General features: G+C 44.8%; 1 non-coding gene across 1 annotated transcript; it reads right to left on the reverse strand.

Annotated features, from left to right (window-relative positions):
* Positions 1 to 8831: 8831 nt before the first annotated feature.
* trnag-ccc (transfer RNA glycine (anticodon CCC)) lies at positions 8832 to 8903 on the reverse strand. Its single transcript has one exon. It is a non-coding gene; the product is annotated as a tRNA-Gly (tRNA).
* Between the last annotated feature and the right edge of the window lie 10142 nt (positions 8904 to 19045).

A 19045-nucleotide genomic window follows, 5' to 3' on the forward strand; every position in this document is an offset into this window, starting at 1 on the left:
GCGATATCCCCCCATGCTTCGCTGTCACCCTAGTGCGAGTCTGCGAGGGTGCAGTTGTTCCTTCACGTTCTGTTCCCACGTCGGTCTTTGTGAATAAAAGCATCCTTTTAAAGCACAAAGACTGTGTCCAGATACCTCGTATCTTTAAGATACCAAAAGAATATTTCTCATAACACCTCTGTGGTTCAAAATGTTAGTTACAGTTTACAGAACGTTATATTGCATGCAGAGTCTGATGTGCAACCATTTTTACTGTTGTCTTAAGCTTCACCTATTCAGTGTACAGGTAAATTGAGGTGTGAACAACTGGTCTGTTGTTCAAAGTTATTCTCTGCCGCATAGATTCTGGTCTGTATACAGATATATTCTTCTACTGCTTGTCTCCTCGCTGTGATCATTGTCCCGGAATCCCTGTAAGGAAGTGTTGGTCCGAAGGTGCGGAGGCGGCGCTGCGGGAATGTTTACCAGAAGGGGGCCCAAAGCTGAGGCAAGTTTGCAGCGTTCGGAGCTCTTGCGGGTGAGGGAATGAAGGTGATTTGTAGAGCGTGCTCCGGCTTGAAATATTTGCCGGATATATAAAAGCGGTATTAATATACAGGTGCCGAGACAGTTATGTACTGCAGGGTAATGTTGATGACTCGGTATTGATAGAACAAGTAGCAGAATGGTTTGATTCATCCACCTCTGGATTATAGGCCCAACAACGCTACTGAACCAAACATTATGCACCAACGTATTAGTGCCAGCGAAACAAATGGTATCCACTTCGGCACTGCCGCTGTGTACGTTTGGAATTCACAGTCAGTATTTCTCTATCTTTTTCTCTGGTTCAATGCCCAGAATCCAGCTCAGAGCAACGCCCGTATGTCCACACTCACCCTCAGTAACACCACTTCCAAACGGGCGTGCACAGCGCCACAACAACAAACGTGAAGCCCATTGTCACCGCACACAGACAGAGGCACAGGCAAACACACACACACTCACACGCACACAAACACACACGCAAACATAAACACTTATGACACACAACTAACTAATACACAAACGCACAGACAAAGACACACACATAACACACACACAACTACACACACCGAAAACACAGAGCTAACACAAACAAAGACACACACATAACGCACACACAAACCCACAAGCACCTAAGAGGCACAGCTAACATTCACACACTTACACAAGACGCACACCTAAGACGCAAACCTAACACACAGGCACACACATTGTCCGTTCCTCAATAAACGTTCTCAAGTCATTCACGGCTGGGTTCGTGTAAACGCAGAGAGAACAGAAGAGAGTTTCAAACAGTCAAAGGGTCATGTTGCAGAAGTAGGAGACATTTGTCAACACCTCAGTCTGCCAGACAGCAAGATAAAGGTGAGAGAGAAGTCTCAATCTGCAAATGAAAGGACAGACTTGTTAATTAATTTAAAGAGTCACACACCTGGGAAATGAAAAGATGTAAGATGGCTAGAAGTCAATGGAAAAAAAAGACAAGCAGAAGATACAACATGAGATGTATGTGTTTGTATCAAATGTGTGTGTGTGTGTGTGTGTGTGTGTGTGTGTGTGTGTGTGTGTGTGTGTGTGTGAAAGAGAGAGAGAAAGAGAGAGAGAGAGAGAGAGACAGAGACAGAGAGAGAGGGAGAGAGAGATTCATCCAGCTGTATCCAGCATTTATCAGCTTATATACCGTCTGAGACTGTGGGATTCATTCTGTAACTGTCAGTCTCTGGTATAGTGTGAGAGTGTAGGGTTCATTTTCTGTCGGTCAGTCTCTGGTACAGGTGAGAGTGTGGGGCTCATTATATTTCTTGCTTGTTTCTCCATAATTCTGTTACAGTGTGAGAGTACTCGCTAAACATAATAATCTAAATTTGTTTCTCAAATTACATTTGCTCAGCTATACTTAGCTATCATTGACTGATACTTAAATTCATTACACACAGTGCCAGTTTGAATGATGCTGATTATAATGGAACAGCTCACCGAGAGTCGGGGAGTCATTCAGCTTCGAAACAGGCTGTTCGTCCCATCATGTCCACGCAGACCATTGACTATCTATTTACACTAATCCCTTTGAAATCACTCGCTCAATAACCTTCTGCGACTTGGCCATTCACCTTCTAGTCTGGATAAATGTTAAACGTTTGACAACTTCCCAGATTCCAACCTCCTTTTGCGTGAATGAAAATATCTCGCAAATCCCCTCTGAACGTATTATCAATATTGGTAATTGTATTAGTATTGGCATTGGTTTATTATTTTCAATTGTACCTTGATACAGTTAAAAGCTGGTCTTACAAACCGATCGTACAGTTATTACACAGTGCAGTTACATTGAGTTAGTACAGAATGCATTGAATTAGTACAGGTCATAACAATAACAGTGTAGAGTAAAATGTAACAGCTGCAGAGAAAGTGCAGTGCAATAAGGTGAAACGTCACTTCAAGGTAGATCGTGAGGTCATAGTCCATCTCATTATACAAGGGAACCATTCAATAGTCTTATCACAGTGGGGTAGAAGCTGTCCTTTAGTCTGGCGGTACGTGCTTTCAGGCTCCTGTATCTTCTACCCGATGGAAGAGGAGAAAAGATAGAATAACCGGGTGGGTGGGGTTTTTGATTATGCTGTCTGCTTCAACAAAACAACGAGAATTAAAGACAGAGTCCAAGGAGGGGAAGCAGGTGTCTGTGATGCAGTGGGCTGTGTCCACATCTCTCTGCAGTTTCTTGCGGTCCTGGGCAGAGCATTTGCCGTAACAAGCCGTGATACATCCAGATGGGATGCTTTGTATGGTGCATCGTTCAAAGTTGGTGAGAGTCAAAGGGGACAAACTAAATTTCTTTCGCCTCCTGAGGAAGTAGAGGCGCTGGTGAGCTTTCTTTGCCGTGACATCTACGTGATTTGACCAGGACAGGCTGTTGGTGATGTTCACTTCCAGGAACTTGAAGCTCTCAACCCTCTAGACTTCAGCACCATTGACATAGACAGGTGCATGTCCACCGCCCCCTTTACTGAAGTTAATAACCATATATCCTACTCCTTACTGTCCGAGTTTTCACACACAATGAAGAGGAGGATGTTCCGACTAACCACACTATCTCTGCCTCAATATCGATAGGAGTATAAACTTTTGATCGAACGATGCGCTATTGATAGATGATGTAGCTCCGGCCTGACACTGTGTGAGGTTGTGAGTTGGAATGTGAGGGCTGCTCTGGCTCCAACAGAACTGGAGCTCAGCAGATCGACGTTACTTTGTTAAAACCGATCGAATCCTTGAGAGTATTTAAGGGGCCGAAGTGGAGCGAAGGTTCCATATGTGGGAGAATCTATAACTTGTCGAGACCATTTAAAATATGCGGTCACTCAATGAAGGTGATTTCCTCAATCGTTCCTGAGTCTGTGGAACTCACTTCCTCTGAGGGCAATGGGAGCGATGTTTGAGTATATCTCAGACAGAGGTGGACATTCTTGCTTAGGAAGGAGGACACAGGTTACCGCGGGCACGTGGGAATGTGGAGTTGGGGATGTAATGAACTCTGACAGAATGGAGCAGTGCGCTTGCGCAGCTGAGTGGGGATCCCGCTACAAATTCGGATGTTAATGTGTCTGTATGTCCCTGTGGGATGGTCACCAGGACTGTTCACAGATCTCCAGCTGTGCCCAACTTGAGTTTCTGTGGTTCCAGCAGAGCTCCCTGCTCTGGCATTCTGTGTTTTCAGCCAACAAAAGCGAGTCTCCCATCCGCCTCCTTAACCCACTGACTGACCTGTCCCCCTAGCTTCAGGGACCTGTCCTCATGATCCCCAGCGTCCCTCTGCCTCTCCATATTCAATACATACCCCCATGTACTGTTCGTCCTCCCGCCGTGTTTGGGCTCTCTACCTACATCACCTCACTTCCCCGGATTAAACCTGTGTCCTCCAGGTAAATATACCTCGATATATGGAAACGTGTCCTGTTAGCCACCTATCTCTGACCCTCATGATTTATATACCTGAAACAGGACGCCACCCATCCCCTGCAACCCCCACCCTCCTGACTCCACCTCTCTAGGGAACATAAAGACAGTCAAACCAATCTCATCTTATAAATGGAACCCCATGTCTAGACGACATGCCTGTGATCCGCTCTGCACGCAACACGGTGCCATCACGTTATGTTTCTTCTGCAGCGACCAGAACTGTGAACAGAAAGCCATTTGTGGCCAAACCGTTGTTTTATGTAGTTATGCCATGACGGCCACGCCCTTCTATTCCCTGTGCAGCTTGTGAAGACAGGTGTGCAGTGTTCTGTAATTTCATGGGACCTTTGTATTTGTAAACTAATGTTGCTCGGTCCAACAACATTCCCTCGCCTACCACCATTCTCACCCCTCTCTACTGTCTGTCTGTCTGTGTGTCTCTCCCCCTCTCTCTCCTCCCCCTCGCTCTTTCTCTCTCCCGTTCTTCCTTAGTACCAACCCGGACACACCCTTCCATCCCACCCCGCTTATTCGTTGCACCTAGGGACAAGATTTGGTGTGTGAATGCGGGATCGCTTCAGATATTGGCGGTCAGGTTGAATGGGGAACAAACAGACCGGACGTTGGGTACTGGCCCTGTCATTTTAAGAATGCGCTCTGTGAATAGAGGAATTATCTACCCACTGCTCGTCCCTGGCCTCCAGTAGAGGATCAGCCGGAAAAGACGGCGGTTGCTGCAAACGGAAATCACCGCATGAAATGCAGGGATATCTCAGCAAGACAAGCAACTCTTATGAAAAGAGAAAAAACAAGTGTTTCTGCTCCCGCCCACCAAACGGGCGTCCTCCATACCCCCTGCTGCCTCTCGGGTGCTGGGGAAGAAAACCCGCTGTCTTCACCCGCTCGGGACTGTATATGACTTCAGCTCACACCAGTGTGGTTACCTGTGACTGCCCTCTGAAGCGGCCCAGCAAGCCCGGCGGATGGATCAGAGAGGAGGAGGAGTGTGAAACTGGCCTGGCTTCCCAGCGCAAGCCACCCTGCAGAGCTATCACTGCCTGGACGCCGGGTCAGGATCCTGGAGCCCCGTCACTGGAGCATAGCGGCCAGGAAGAAATCACATTTCTCCAGGGCAGCAGGGGAACGGCAATAACCGCTGCCCCTGCTGCTGATGCCCACATTCAGATATTGAGAGCAAAGTGGGATGTCTGGGAGTGTGGTGGCGGGGTGAGGAAACCCTGTCACACTCTGAGTGAGACTCCCTCCGTCTAACTGCCCGCCTGGAGTTCAGGGTGAAAGGTCATCGATCTGAAACTTCAACTCTGTTTCTCCACAGACGCTGCTTGACCTGTTGAGTGTTTCCAGCAGTATCTGTTTATAGTTCAGTATCAGTCCTATTTCTCTGACTCCGGGATCAGTGCTACACCCGTCCGTCCCGGGACACACTGACCCCAGCCCATGGCCAATGTCCTTCTGGCTGCCGAGCTGTTGGGAGCGCGGTACTGGCGGCCGAGTGGTTAAGACGATAGACTAAAAATCCATTGGGGTTTTTCAGCGTAGGTTCGAATCCTGCCGACTGCGGGTCCAGCCGGTGTAATTCTGAGGGGTTGTTGATTGTTTGGTACCGGAGTGAAAATTCCATGTAATAAATGACACTTTTTTTCTGCGTTTCAATGCTTCCGTTATGAATTTGGGACGTTGACCTGGAAATTCTCTCCGGTGCAGTGGTCCTGGTCACTTCTGACCCAGTTTCCGACCAGAAACGTTACCTCTGTATCTCTCTCCACCGATGTTGCTCGACGTACTGAGTGTTCCTTCTGTATTCAGTTTTGTATTCTCCGTGATTCCCTGATCCAAACCAATGCTGCAGATGTGAAAAGCCTGATCCCAGCATCGGTCCCTTGTCACCTCCTCCCAACCCGGGCACGGCCCATTTATTCCTGCTTCCTTCAGGCTGTCGCTGTGGCGTAATCGGTCCTGGCGTTCGGCTGTTAACCGAAAGGTTGGTGGTTCGAACCCACCCAGGGACTCTGGCGATCCGGCAGCTTTTGCTGTGGATGTAATTGTCAGCTGGGTAACACTGAGCTGTCCGGAGGCAGCCGCTCCCTGCTGTTGCCTCACTGGGCTCAGTGGGAGCCCTCCCTGCAGGGTCACGTCCGGGTGTCCGGATTTTCCACTTCCTTTTTGCCGGAATGTGCGTGTTTCCTCCGGCGACATATTTGGACTTGCCAGATCTAATGTCTTATTTTGATTTAATTCTAAATGGCTTCTGCCCCAAAATGTTTTCACGGTGTGAGGGGAGAGAGCACAACAGGGACTTTAACTTGGATTATCAGTCATGATCGCACTGAATAGTGAGGCGGGATGGGCCGAATGGCCGGTGCCAGCCTTGTTCTCTGTGCTTTAATGCCTCTGTTTTATGCTAAAAGCGCCAGAGCCAGAAAAGAGCGGACTTTCGTAATTGCCGAGCAGCACTGGGATGTAGCTCAGTGGGAGAGCTCATGCTTTGCATGTGTGAGGTCCGAGGTTCAATTCCCGGCATCTCCATGCTTGTGATCTTGAACTTTGAACAATTCTCGGAACAAGTCACTGCAAGGAATTATGACTGACCTGAGAACGGACTCGGACTGTGAAATCCAAACCTGATGTTGTGTCGAGCCACAGAGGGCTGGGAAAGTGACATCTGACATGGATAAATCAACTGTAATGTTGCATCACCAAATGCCAGATATGCGCCTTTAAATTTTACCTTGTACCCGGGAGAGAGCACAAGCAGCAGAGTGATGGTAGCAGGATGGGTCCGGAAGCAAGCGACGGAGAACGGAGAGAGAGAGAGATAATGGAAAGAGACAACGTTAGAAACGAGGGGAAAGAAGAGAGGCCAGCAAAAGAAACAGTGTGAAGCCGGAAAGGAAAACGGCAAGAAGAATAGAAAAGGAAATACAGAACGATGCAACTTGTTTGACCAACAGCAGAGTGGCGCAAAGGAAGCCTGCTTGGCCCATAATCCAGAGGTCGATGGGTCGAAACCATCCTCTGCTATTCTTCAGCTGAACATTTTACAACAGGACGCTGTTTACAACAGGACACATCCCCACAATATACATTTCACTTCACTTAGAATGAAATTCTCGCGTTTCAATATTAAAGTTCCTTTCATTCCATTATTCCATGTGGACAGGTTGTTTGGGGAGAACGACGGTCGCTGTTGTGCTCAGCTATGGTCCAATATGCAATGTTCTCTGCTCTATGAGGCTGAGCTCTGATACATAAAAGGAAGTGCTGGAAACACTCAGCAGGTCAGGCAGCGCCTGTGGAAATTGGAAGTGGGTTAACTTTTCAGTCCCCGCACCAGTGATTAGAACTGGGACAGAGAGAGAACGTGGATGTTTGGCAGCAGAGAAGGTGGAGAGTGGACAGTGGGGAGAACAAGGAGAACATCTCTGAAAGGTTGAGACCAAGCATATCACGTGATGGGGCTGTGGGACACACAGGAAAGGCTGGCTTTCCCCCGGTAAGAGAAAACACGGAGCCACAATGACAGACGGATGACGGACTGAAATGTCCAGTTCCGAGACAGAAGGGATGGGGTTGGAGACGGCCTGAGGAAGGTTTCCTTTCGAAGGGTGTTTGGTGTCTGGACCGCACGACCTGAGGGGGCGGCGGAGGCAGGAACTCCCACAACATTGATGAAGTATCCAGATTAGCATTTAAATCCCTGAGGCGGAGACGTTTGTGGGACAAATTTTGGAAAACGGGTTTAGCACAGAGGGGAATGAAATGGACGGTGTGGAAATTTCTGTGCTGTGTGATACTGTGACCCTGTATTACACCTTCCAGTGCAGAAGCACCGGGTGTCGTCCGTGTGGGAACGGAGGGGGAGTGAGGGGAGAGATTTGACGGGGTAAACATGGACAGAGAGCGAGGGTGAACAGACTGAGGTCATCTGGGACATGATCGGATCATAGATCATAGAACAGTACAGCACAGGAAAAGACCCTTCAGCTCATCATTTCTGTGCCGAACTTGATGAAGGGTTAGACTAAATTGTTCTGCATGGACATGATCCATATCCACCAACTCCCCCACCCACTCCTCCCCCCCAAGCCCTGCACAGATCCTTCCATTCTCTGGAAATTCATGTGCCTATCTAACAGCCTGCGAAACAACAATATCGTATCTGCTTCCACTACTGTACCTGACAGGCCGTTCCAGACACCCACCAGTCTCTGTATAAAACACTTGCTACATACAACTCATTTAAACTTACCTTCTCTCACCTTAAACGCATTTTGCTCTTGCACTTGACATTTCTACCCTCGGAAATATATATCTGCTTACCTACCCTATCTATGCCTCTCATAGTTTTATAAACTTCTATAAGGTCTCCTTTCGGCCCCGAAAGCTCCAGAGAAAACAACCCAAGTTTGTCCAATCTCTCCTTATAGCTCATATCTTCTAATCCAGGCAGCGTCCTGGTAAACCTCTCCTGCACCTTTTTCAAAGACTTCACATCCTTCCTGTAATGGGGCGATCGCATATGTCCTAGTTTGTTGTGGGAATCTGGGACAGTGTGAGAACCGGAAGCTTCAATGATGCGTTCATCGATTTACGGGAAAAGGTGAGGGATAGGAATTCCTTCCCTGACCCACTGACCTGCTCACAGTAAGTGATAATTAATGAAACGGCGATGGGATCTCTCTAACCCTCACTCATCTAACTAAATGAATTCAGCAAGTTACCCACGGATTAGCATAAATAAAGTACTCGAGACCTGTACACATCGTTGTTCTGCAAGAGGTTTGCTTGTGACAGTCCCGATGTCTGGTGATTAAAACTCTGGAGCCTTCGATGGCCGGGAATCGAACCCGGGCCAACTGCTTGGGAAGCAGCTATGCTCACCACTATACCACCATCGCCGCACTAATGTGCAGGCCATTCGAGTACTGAACCATCTCCAGTGCTGTTTGACTCCGTGGTTCGATCACTCGCCCCGGAGCTGCTTGCTGACGGGTCGTTCCTCACTCTGATGCAGTCCCTGCTCCGTCCAGTTGATGTCGCCACCCGCCAACAGACCGGAGTCACACAGCATCCAGTGATTATTCAACCGCGATCGGAGCGATGTGAGTGTCGATCCTGAAATAGTCGAAGAGCTATAAATCGTTTCTTGCCTCTCTCATCAGTAAATGGGAATGTAAATCCTGATTTGAAATATCCTTTTCAACCGCATGCAGTTAGGTACTAATGGGAGTTCCGCCTTTGGCCAGTCCTTCAACACAACCAGTGACAGAATCGCTGGAGCACCCTGAGACCCCTCCAGTCACACAGTCAGGTGGGTATTTGAAAGGCGCTGGTTTTACAAGTCAGCCAACACACATCGGAGTGATCTGTGAGTTTTCCTGTACCCTGACAACCGAATGACAGGCTACATCCTTCTATCGGTTCCTCGTTACTATAGTGGATCATTTCCCGGCGGGAGACGGGGGTTCAATTCCCCGACGGGGAGACGGTTTTTCGGTTTCCAAATATAACTGGAAAATTAAAAGCAATTTTAATAAGAATGTTAAACCAATAAAGAGTTTGGTGTTAAATTAATTAGTTCATTCGACATCGGAAATGTGGAACAGCCCGCCTGTAGTGAGCCGGGGATGGGAAAGTCTCCCGACAAGGACTGACTTTGTGTTCAGCCTCATTCCCCAAGTATCATCTCAGCGAGTCTGTACCTCAGCGCCATACGGCGCTACACTCAGTGAAGGAGTCCGTCACTCCGAACACATTAAACCTGGACTGTTGCTGTCGGGTATCAACTCCCGCACTGTCACGCTGTGTTTGCGGGGTTGTGTGGAGAAGACCGGCTCGGGAACAGCTGTAACACTTGAAAGACAATGATCCCATGTTGTGCCCCAGCAGGGTACACACTAATGGGAAGAGAGAAACAACCTAACTCACAGGTGGATGGGGGGCAGAGATGGGCAGTCCTAACAAAAGGATCTGAGGAAGATCTGCCCTTTCCCCATTCCCTCTGGAAGCTGGTTGGAATCAACAACGCACTGCCTTCGTTGATGATATACCATTTCTTTCCTGTATTAGTTACCAAGGAAGTATATTCTGATTATGAATGTTCCTTACGCAACACCCAATCAGATCCGAATAGGAGACCCTCCTTCGGAGAGTCCTTGAACACAAGCAGTGAATGAATCACTGTAGACTCCTTAGAACCCTCCAGTCACACAGTGAGGAGGGCGTCTGAAAGGCGCCGGTTTTATAGTCAACCAACAAACACCGGGGTGAACCAGTGAACCCTCCGGTACCCTGACAACCGAGTGACATATCACATACTGCCGTGGTTTCCCCGTTAGTATAGTGGTTAGTATCCCCGCCTGTTACGGGGGAGACCGGGGTTCAATTCCACGACGGGGAGATGTTTATTTCTGTTTCCAAAGGGTCCTAATCCGAAACGTTGCCGCCTGATTTTCTCCATGGATGCTCCCTGACCTGCTGAGTTCCTACCAGCATCACCGTGTTTTTCAAATACAAGAGAAACTTTGAATAAAACAGAAGTAAATGCGATAAAGAGGTTGTTGTCGCAGTGATCAGTTCATCAGGCATCCGGATGTGGAACAGGCCGGTTTACAGAAAGCCCAGGACAGAAAAGTCTCCAACGAATAAGGGACTTTGTGTTCAGCCTCAGAAACAGCTGAAACAGTGTGCAGAGAACGATCCCAAGTGGATATGTTTTAAAGCGGACGGGTCCCGGGTTTGAAGCCTCCCTGTCCCTTCCCCAGCCCCGTCCCTTAGCTTAGACTCTGATCAAAATGAACTGGGGAAATGTCCGGCTGGCCTTCCTTCTGTGATGTTAGGCGAAATTGAACACACGTGCTGTGTAGCCCCGCCACAGCCCTGATTGACAGCAGATAGTAGAGCACATGAGCCGTCTGCTGCAGCTCCGCCTGTGAGCGCCATTGCCTCAGCGAGCGGCGGGAGCGGGTTTAGCCAGCATTGAGCACGGACCTAGGGCAGTGGAGGCTGCGTCTGGGGGGAAGTGGCGGAGTGCAGCAGCGACTAGGCCCGGAACATGGAGTGGGAAGGAGCTGCAGGTGACGGTCACTGCTGCTTGCTCTCCCCAGACCAGGAGGGAAAGTCCCTGGTTTGGTTCCAGTCTCCCCATGTGTATTTTTCCGAGACAGAGAGCAGCGGCCACAGAGCTGGACCCTCAGGGTGGGGCAGATTTACAAAGACAGTCTGTTGCAGGGTCCCGGTGAGAAGGGTGGGGGGGGGCACGGTTTAAACCGTGCGGTTTGACTCCGGTTGAGCAGCAAATACCACGGGGGAGGTGAGTGGAGATGCGAACTGTGTACATCTCCCTGCTCCATGGGCAGTCCCATTTCCGGATCCGTGCCGGGATGTGGCGGTGTGTGTGTCCCTCACTTGGTGTGGTGCTGCCGCCTTCTGCTGGTCGGCAGAATCTGAGAGCTGCAGCTCTGCTGCGGCCTCACACACTGGTACTGGCTAACCGGCCGCTTTACACAGCCGTCTGCCTTTTACCTCTCCCTCACTGATCCCGTTTCCTTTCCTTCCCACAGAGCAGCCGCTCCGTCTCTCACACAGGAGGTACGTTACAGAGCACAGAGCCACCGACAACTCATCAGTTCCACAGTGTCAGACAGCAGAGACATTCAGTCCCACACTGAGCCCAAGGCACAGACACACATTTCCAATACAACAGTGTAACAGTAGGATAGAACAGGGTCGCAAGATCATCTGCATGTTGAATTATAAGATATTTACCTGTATTTTTACCTGTATTTCCTGCAGGAAAGGACATGAACACCAGGGAATTCGGGATGGAGATATATTGAAGAAAGTCCACATGATAGTGGAGGAGGTGCTGGAGGTCTTAAAATGCACAAAGGTATATATGGTCCTGAGGCCTGACCAGGTGTATCGTGGGACATTGTGGGAAGGTCGGGAAGACATTAGGTGACTTGTATCACCGATAGCCACGGGTGAGGGACCGGAAGACTGGAGGGTGGCTCATGTTGTGCTGTAATTTAAGAAGGGATGCAAGGAAAAGCCTGGGAGCTGCAGACTGGTGGGGATAACATCAGTGGTGGGACAGTTATTGGAGTGGTTTCCGAGAGACAGGACCTACCTGCATTGGGAAAGGCAAGGACTGATTACGGTGGTCAGCGTGGCTCTGTCTGTGGGAATTGTGTCTCTTAAAGTTGATCGAGCTCTTTTTTTGGAAGAGGATCCAAGAGGATCGATGAGGGAAGTGTGGTAGACGTTATCTACATGGACTTCAGCAAGGCCTTTGACAAGTTCCCACATGGTTGGCTAGTCTGGAAAGTTAGATCACATGGGATCCAGGGCGAGCTCGTCAAATGGACACAATGTTGGCTTGACTGTGGGAGACAGAGGGCCGTTTCTCAGCCTGAAAGCCTGTGACCAGATGTGCACCACAGAGATCAGTGCTGGGTCTGCTGTTGTTTTATCGTAATTGTTTAGATTAAAGATTTGGATGATATTGTCGGTAGCATGTTCATTGAGTTTGTAGACGATACTAAACTGGGTGTTATAATGGACAGTAAATAAACTTATCTGAGATTATAAAGGGATCTTGATCAACTCTGTCAGTGAGCCGAGGAACGGCAGATAAATCCGTTTTTTTTGTGTTGTTGCATCTATGCTGCATCTATGTTGCACCTTGTTTCCATGTTGCATCTTGGTCAGACCAGCCAGTGCAGGACTGACACAGGAAGTGTTCAGGCCCTGGAAGTGTGTAGAACGGAGAGACCTGGAGGTGCAGTTACGTCATTCCTTCAAAGTGGCGACACAGGTGGACAGGGTGGTGAAGAAGGCGTTTGACATACTTGCCTTCATCGGTCAGAATATTGGGTACCGGAACTGGGGCATCATTTTACAGCTGTACGAGCCGTTGGGAAAGCTGAATTTGGAGGACTGCGTACAGTTATGGGTATCCTGCTGTCAGAGTGAGGTCATTAAACTGGAGAGGGTGCAAAAGAAATTTGAGGATATTCCTCACATCCCTTCTGTTTCAGACTTGGGGCCTGTGACCAGTGGTGTGCCCCAGATATTGGTTCTGGTCCTCTGTTGTTCGTCATATTTATTGATCAGGATGATCATGTCGGGGGCACGCTGAGTTAGCAGCTGACACCATAAATGGTCACAGAATCATACAGCACAGGAAACTTCCTTCAGCTCAACTTGTCCCTGTTGACCAAGATTCCCAGCTGAGCTGGTCCCATGTGTTCACGTTTGATCCATGTCCCTCTCAATCTTTCCCATCCATGGACATGTCCAAGTGTCTTTTACATGTTCTTAATGTACCTGCCTCACCCACTTCGTCTAGCAGCTCATTACAGATACTGACCACCCTCTGGGTGATAAAGTTGTCCCTCAGGTTCCTATTATTTCTTTCCTCTCTCAGCTTAAACCTCTGCCCTCTGTGTTTTGATTTCCGAATCCGATGAAACGTACTGTGCACATTCACCCCGTCTGTGACCGTCATGATTTTGTCTATTTCTGTATGGTTACCTCTCGGTCTCCTGTGCTCCAACGAATAAAGTCACAGCCTGCTCAAGCTCTCACTGCAGCTCAATCCCTTGAGTCCTGGTTACATCCTCATAAGTCTGGTCATGAAGTGGACGGTTGTCTGAGGTTACAACAGGTAATGGATCAAGTGGGAAATGAAACGGCAGATGTGAACTGATGCATTTTGGGAAGTTAAACCAGGGCAGGAGGTACCCAGTGAACAGCAGGGTCCTGGGGAGTTTTGTTTAACAGAGAAACTTCGTGTGGTCCTGCCTCCACCACCTCCTTTGGCAGCTTCTTCCAGGTACCAACTATTCTCGGTGAAATATTTACTCCTTAGTTCCCCTTAAAAAATCCTCCCTCTCACTTTAATCCCATGCTATCTAATTTTAGACACCAGTACAATCAGAAACAGACCCTGGCTATCTACCCCATCTATGCTTCACATAATTTTATCTCACTCTGTCATGTCACCTCAGCCTCCATCGCTCCAGGGAAAACAGACCCAGCCTATCCAATTTCTCCCTATATCTCAAGCCCTCCAGTCCAGGTAACATCCTTCTTAATCCTTCCTGCACCCTCTCAGGCTTAATCACATGTCTCCTGTAGTGTGGCGACCAGAACTATACACAGTGTTCCAAGTGCGGTTCTGATTAACGTTTTGTACAACTGTAACATGACGTCCCAACAATTGCACTAAATGCTTCAGTGGATGATGTCAAGAGTGCGGAACGCCGTTTTCATGACCATGTCTGCCTGTGTTGCCACTTTCAGGGAACTGTGCAACAACGCTTGAGACATCTGCACGGATACTTCAATGAACAAGGCAGAGAAGGATGTGAAATCAATGCAGACAGGGGAATTTGTATAGCCAGGCATAGTGGTCGGCATAGACGTGGTGGGCTGAAGTGCCTGTTCCTGTGCTCGACAACCCTGTGACTGTGACACCCCATCACTGCCTGCACTGACTTTGGCTGTCTGGGCCGTCAGCTCTGAACTTTTCTCACTAAACCCTTGTCCTCTGAGAAGATACTTGGACCCTCCCACTGTGACCAACCTGTCAGCCATCTATGTTAATATTACCCACAATATTACCCAATTTACCGCATAAAAGGAGTGTTATTGATGCATCAGTTGTCAGCCACTTGGTGAAGGGGGACGGGGACAGTTAGGTGCCCTATAGGAGGAATGTGGTTGATTATTTGACCCTCCCTCCACTGGTCCAACTGTATCCCTGCCCCTGGGTTCTCTTCTTTCTTTTTCAATCTTGTTATTAATTTTCAAATTAATACAGATTAATATATAACATCAATGTTTGTGCATAGAATGCAAAGAGATCAGGAGAACAATCATGACACGGATAATCATAAAAAACAATAAACTATAAAATAATCTGTAGATCCAACGATTTCTTAGTGAATTAATATAATATAAAAAAAGGAAAGAAAAAGATTTATTATAAAATATAAAGGAAAGAAACTAAAATCCCCAAAACAATAACAAAAATATAAACAACATATCAAACCAAACTAAGCTAAAGAAAAAAAAACAGAAAAAAACTAGACTAAAATTTCTCAGTAGAAACAGCGCAATATTATGTCGTCAACTCCATTACTCTAAGTTGAAAGGTTATTACAAGGGGATCTATATCATGTGAAAATATTAAATAAATGGACTCCAAACTTCCTCAAATTTAAGCGAAGGATCAACAGTACCACTCCTAATTTTTTCCAAGTTTAAACATGATATAGTTTGAGAGAACCATTGCAAAGTAGGAGGGGGTATTTGATCCTTCCATTTAAGCAAAACGGATCGTTTGGCCATTAATGTAACAAAGGCAATCATACGGTTATCGGAAGAACATAAATGGCCAAACTCCATCCTTGGTAATCCAAAAATTGCAGTGATAGGTGAAGTTGTCAATCAATCTTCAATACATTTGAAGTAATGTTAAAAGTATCTTTCCAATATTTTTCCAAAAGAGGACAGGACCAAAACATATGTGTCAAAGAAGCCACATTCGTTTTACATCTATCACATATCGGATTTATTTGTTGATAAAAACAAGCTAGCTTATCTTTTGACATATGGGTCATGTGAACGACCTGAAACTCTAGCAAAATATGTCCGGCATACATTGAAGATGTATTAACTAAATGAAGAATTTTCTTCCAGGTCTCTGTAGATATAGATGTCTGGAGTTCACTTTCGTATTCATTCTTAATTTTGTCCAGTGGTTCTGAACGGATTTTCATAATTAGATCATAGATTATTGCTATCAAGCCCCCCTGACAAGGATTAAAACCGAATTTTTCCGTAATTTCAGATTTGTAAAATGTCGGAAAAGAGGGTATAGCAGCTTTAAAAAAAATTATTATCTGCGATTATCGAAAAAAAGTGTGATCTAGGCATATTGTATTTGTTAGACAGTTGTTCAAGGATGAAAAAAGAGTTATCAATGAATAAATCACTAAAACATACTGGTCGCTTCCTTTTCCATATGGACAAAGCTGAGTCAACTCTGGATGGATGAAAGAAAAAAATAAATTGAATGGGACTTGATAGATTAAATTTATTTAATCCAAAAAAATTACGAAATTGAAACCATATTCGTATTGTATGTTTAAAAATTGGGTTAATCATATTTTTACTTAATTTGGTTAGTGTAAAGGGGAGTGCTGCTCTTAAAATAGAAACTAATGAAAATTCAAGTACTGATTGGGACTCAAGGTGTATCCATTTGACGTGTTGAATTACATCTGAATTTTGTATCAAAAAATTAAACATCTAATATTGATTGCCCAATAATATAATCTAAAGTGAGGCAAGGCCATACCACCATGTTTTTTTAGTTTTTGTAAATATTCCTTACTTAGTCTTGGGTTTTTATTCTGCCAAATATACGAAATAATTTTAGAATCAATAGTGTCAAAAATATTTCAGAACAAAAGTTGGAATCGCTTGAAATAAATATAAAAATTGTAGGTAAAATATTTATCTTAACCGCATTAATTCGGCCTACCAATAACAGAGACAGTGGGGACCATTTAGTAAACAATTGTTTAAGATGGTCAATTAAAGGCAGTAGATTAGCTTTAAATAAATCCTTATGTATCTTGGTAATTCTCACACCTAAATACATAAAATAGTCAGTTACCAATCTAAAAGGTATTTGGCTATAAATTGGGGTTTGCATATTTAATGGAAAGAGTTCGCTCTGATTAAGATTTAATCTATAGCCAGAAAAAAACTCTCAACTGATCTAATAGTGAGAGTGCTGCGGGGATAGTTCCTCCGGGTTAGAAATATAATGTAACAAGTTGTCTGCGTAAAGAGATATCTTATGAATCTTCTGTCCACGAGTAATACCACATATATTTGAAGAATCCCGAAGTGCAATAGCCAAAGGTTCGAAAGCAATATCAAATAATAAAGGGCTTAACGTGCAGCCTTGTCCAGTACCTCGAAAAAAACCGAAACAAAGGACTTTTTTTATTAGTAAGTATTGAAGCCATAAGGTGGTCAATAAATCATTTTAGCTCAGACATAAATTTAGGACTAGAATTAATTCTTTGAAGTGTACTGAATAGATATTCCCATTCAACTCTGCCAAACGTCTTTTCAGCATCTAGGGAAACAACACATTCTGGAATTTAGGATGAAGGGGTATATATAACATTCATTATTCTCCTATTATTAAAATTTAGGTAACGAATCTGAATAAATCCTGTCTGCTCTTCAGAGATAATTTGTGGAAGAAGCTTTTCCAATCTAAAGGCCAATATTTTGGAAAATATTTTGGAATCTACATTTAATAAAGAAATAGGTCTATAAGATGCACAATCAGTGGGATATTTATGCTTTTTTAGAATTAAAGAAATAGTTGCTTCATAAAAAGCTTGTGGTAATTTACCCACTGATAGGGCATCTTTAAAAATTTTGGCTAACCAGGGAAAAAGAATAACAGAAAAAAAATAAAGATTCAGCTGTATATCCGTCAGGGCAGAGTGATCTACCCGAATTCATTCAAAACATTACTTTCTTTATTTTTTCCTCGGAAATGGGAGAATCTAGTGTAGAGCGTTCATTTACAGATAGTTGGGGAGTCTTCAAATCTCTTAAAAATTCATGTATTAAAATAGGATCCTTGGGGGATTCTGATTTGTATAAAGAAGAATAAAATTTTTGTAAGGATTTGTTCAATTGAACTTGATTTATCCTGCAGGTACCATCTGGTTTACGAATTTTATTAATCTGACGTTTACAGAGAGTAGCTTTCAATTGGTTGGCCAATAATTTACCAGATTTGTCACCATGTATATAAAACTGACTTTTATTTTTATGTAGTAGATTTTCAATAGAAGATGTTAATAATAAACTATGTTGTAGTTGGGGTTCTTTTATCTTTTAAAAAACTCCAGATTAGAAGTAACAGAACATGTTTTATCGATTTCACTGATCTTGTCAGCTAATATCCGTACTTCATTATTCATTCGTTTTCTCAATGAGCGGAATATGAAATAATTTGACCACGAATATATGCTTTAAACGTATCCGACATTATCCCACTGGAGATTTCTTCAGTAAAATTAGTTAAAAAGTAAAATGAAATCTGTTATTTAATAAATTGGACGAAATCTAACTCTTGTAATAGCAAAGGGTTAAATCGCCATTGTCTGACATCAAAGGATACATCTAGTAATTTTAATTGATAATCTCAATGGTGCATGATCAGAAATGGCAATTGCATCGTATTTGCAGTCCATAGTAAGTGGAGCTAATCTAGCATCAATAAAAAAAATAATCAATCCTTGAGTAATTATGGTAGACATGAGAAAAGAATGAAAATTCTTTACCAAATGGGTGTCGAAATCTCCAAACATGTAAAATTCCGGTTTCGACTAAAAAGGAATTAATAAAGACAGTGGATTTGTTTGGAAGTTCAGGATTTGACACAGAAGTTTTTAGACAGCAGTTAAAATCTCCACCCATAATCACAGTGTATTCATTTAAATTGGGAAATAATGTAAACAAATGTCTAATAAATTTAGTGCTATCTACATTGGGTACATAAACGTTAGCCAAATCAACATTTTTTATTATGAAGTAGACCAGTAATTTAAAATATCTACCATTTGGGTCTGACATTGTCTCATGATGGACAAACGAAATTGAGGAGTCTATAAAAATGGAAACTCCTTTCAACTTTGCTTGTGAATTTGAATGGAACTGTTGAACCCTCCTAAATCTAAAAACATATCTTTCTTCCTGATGTGAGTCTCCTGAACAAAAATGATCTGAGCATTTAATGATTAAAAACAATAAATATCTCCTTGCTCTTAAGCAAATTATTTAAGCCGTTTACTTTCCATGAAATAAAATGAATAGTCTTATCCATTGTTTCAGGTTACAATGAGGAACATATTGGGAAATAAGTTTCGGGGTGACATTGATTGTTTGTTCCCGCTGTTTTACAGACGGCCAAGGTGGAAGTCAGATCGCTCAG

This window comes from Pristis pectinata, chromosome 29 (genome assembly GCF_009764475.1).
Source record: "Pristis pectinata isolate sPriPec2 chromosome 29, sPriPec2.1.pri, whole genome shotgun sequence".
In the NCBI taxonomy this organism is placed as follows: Eukaryota; Metazoa; Chordata; class Chondrichthyes; order Rhinopristiformes; family Pristidae; genus Pristis; species Pristis pectinata.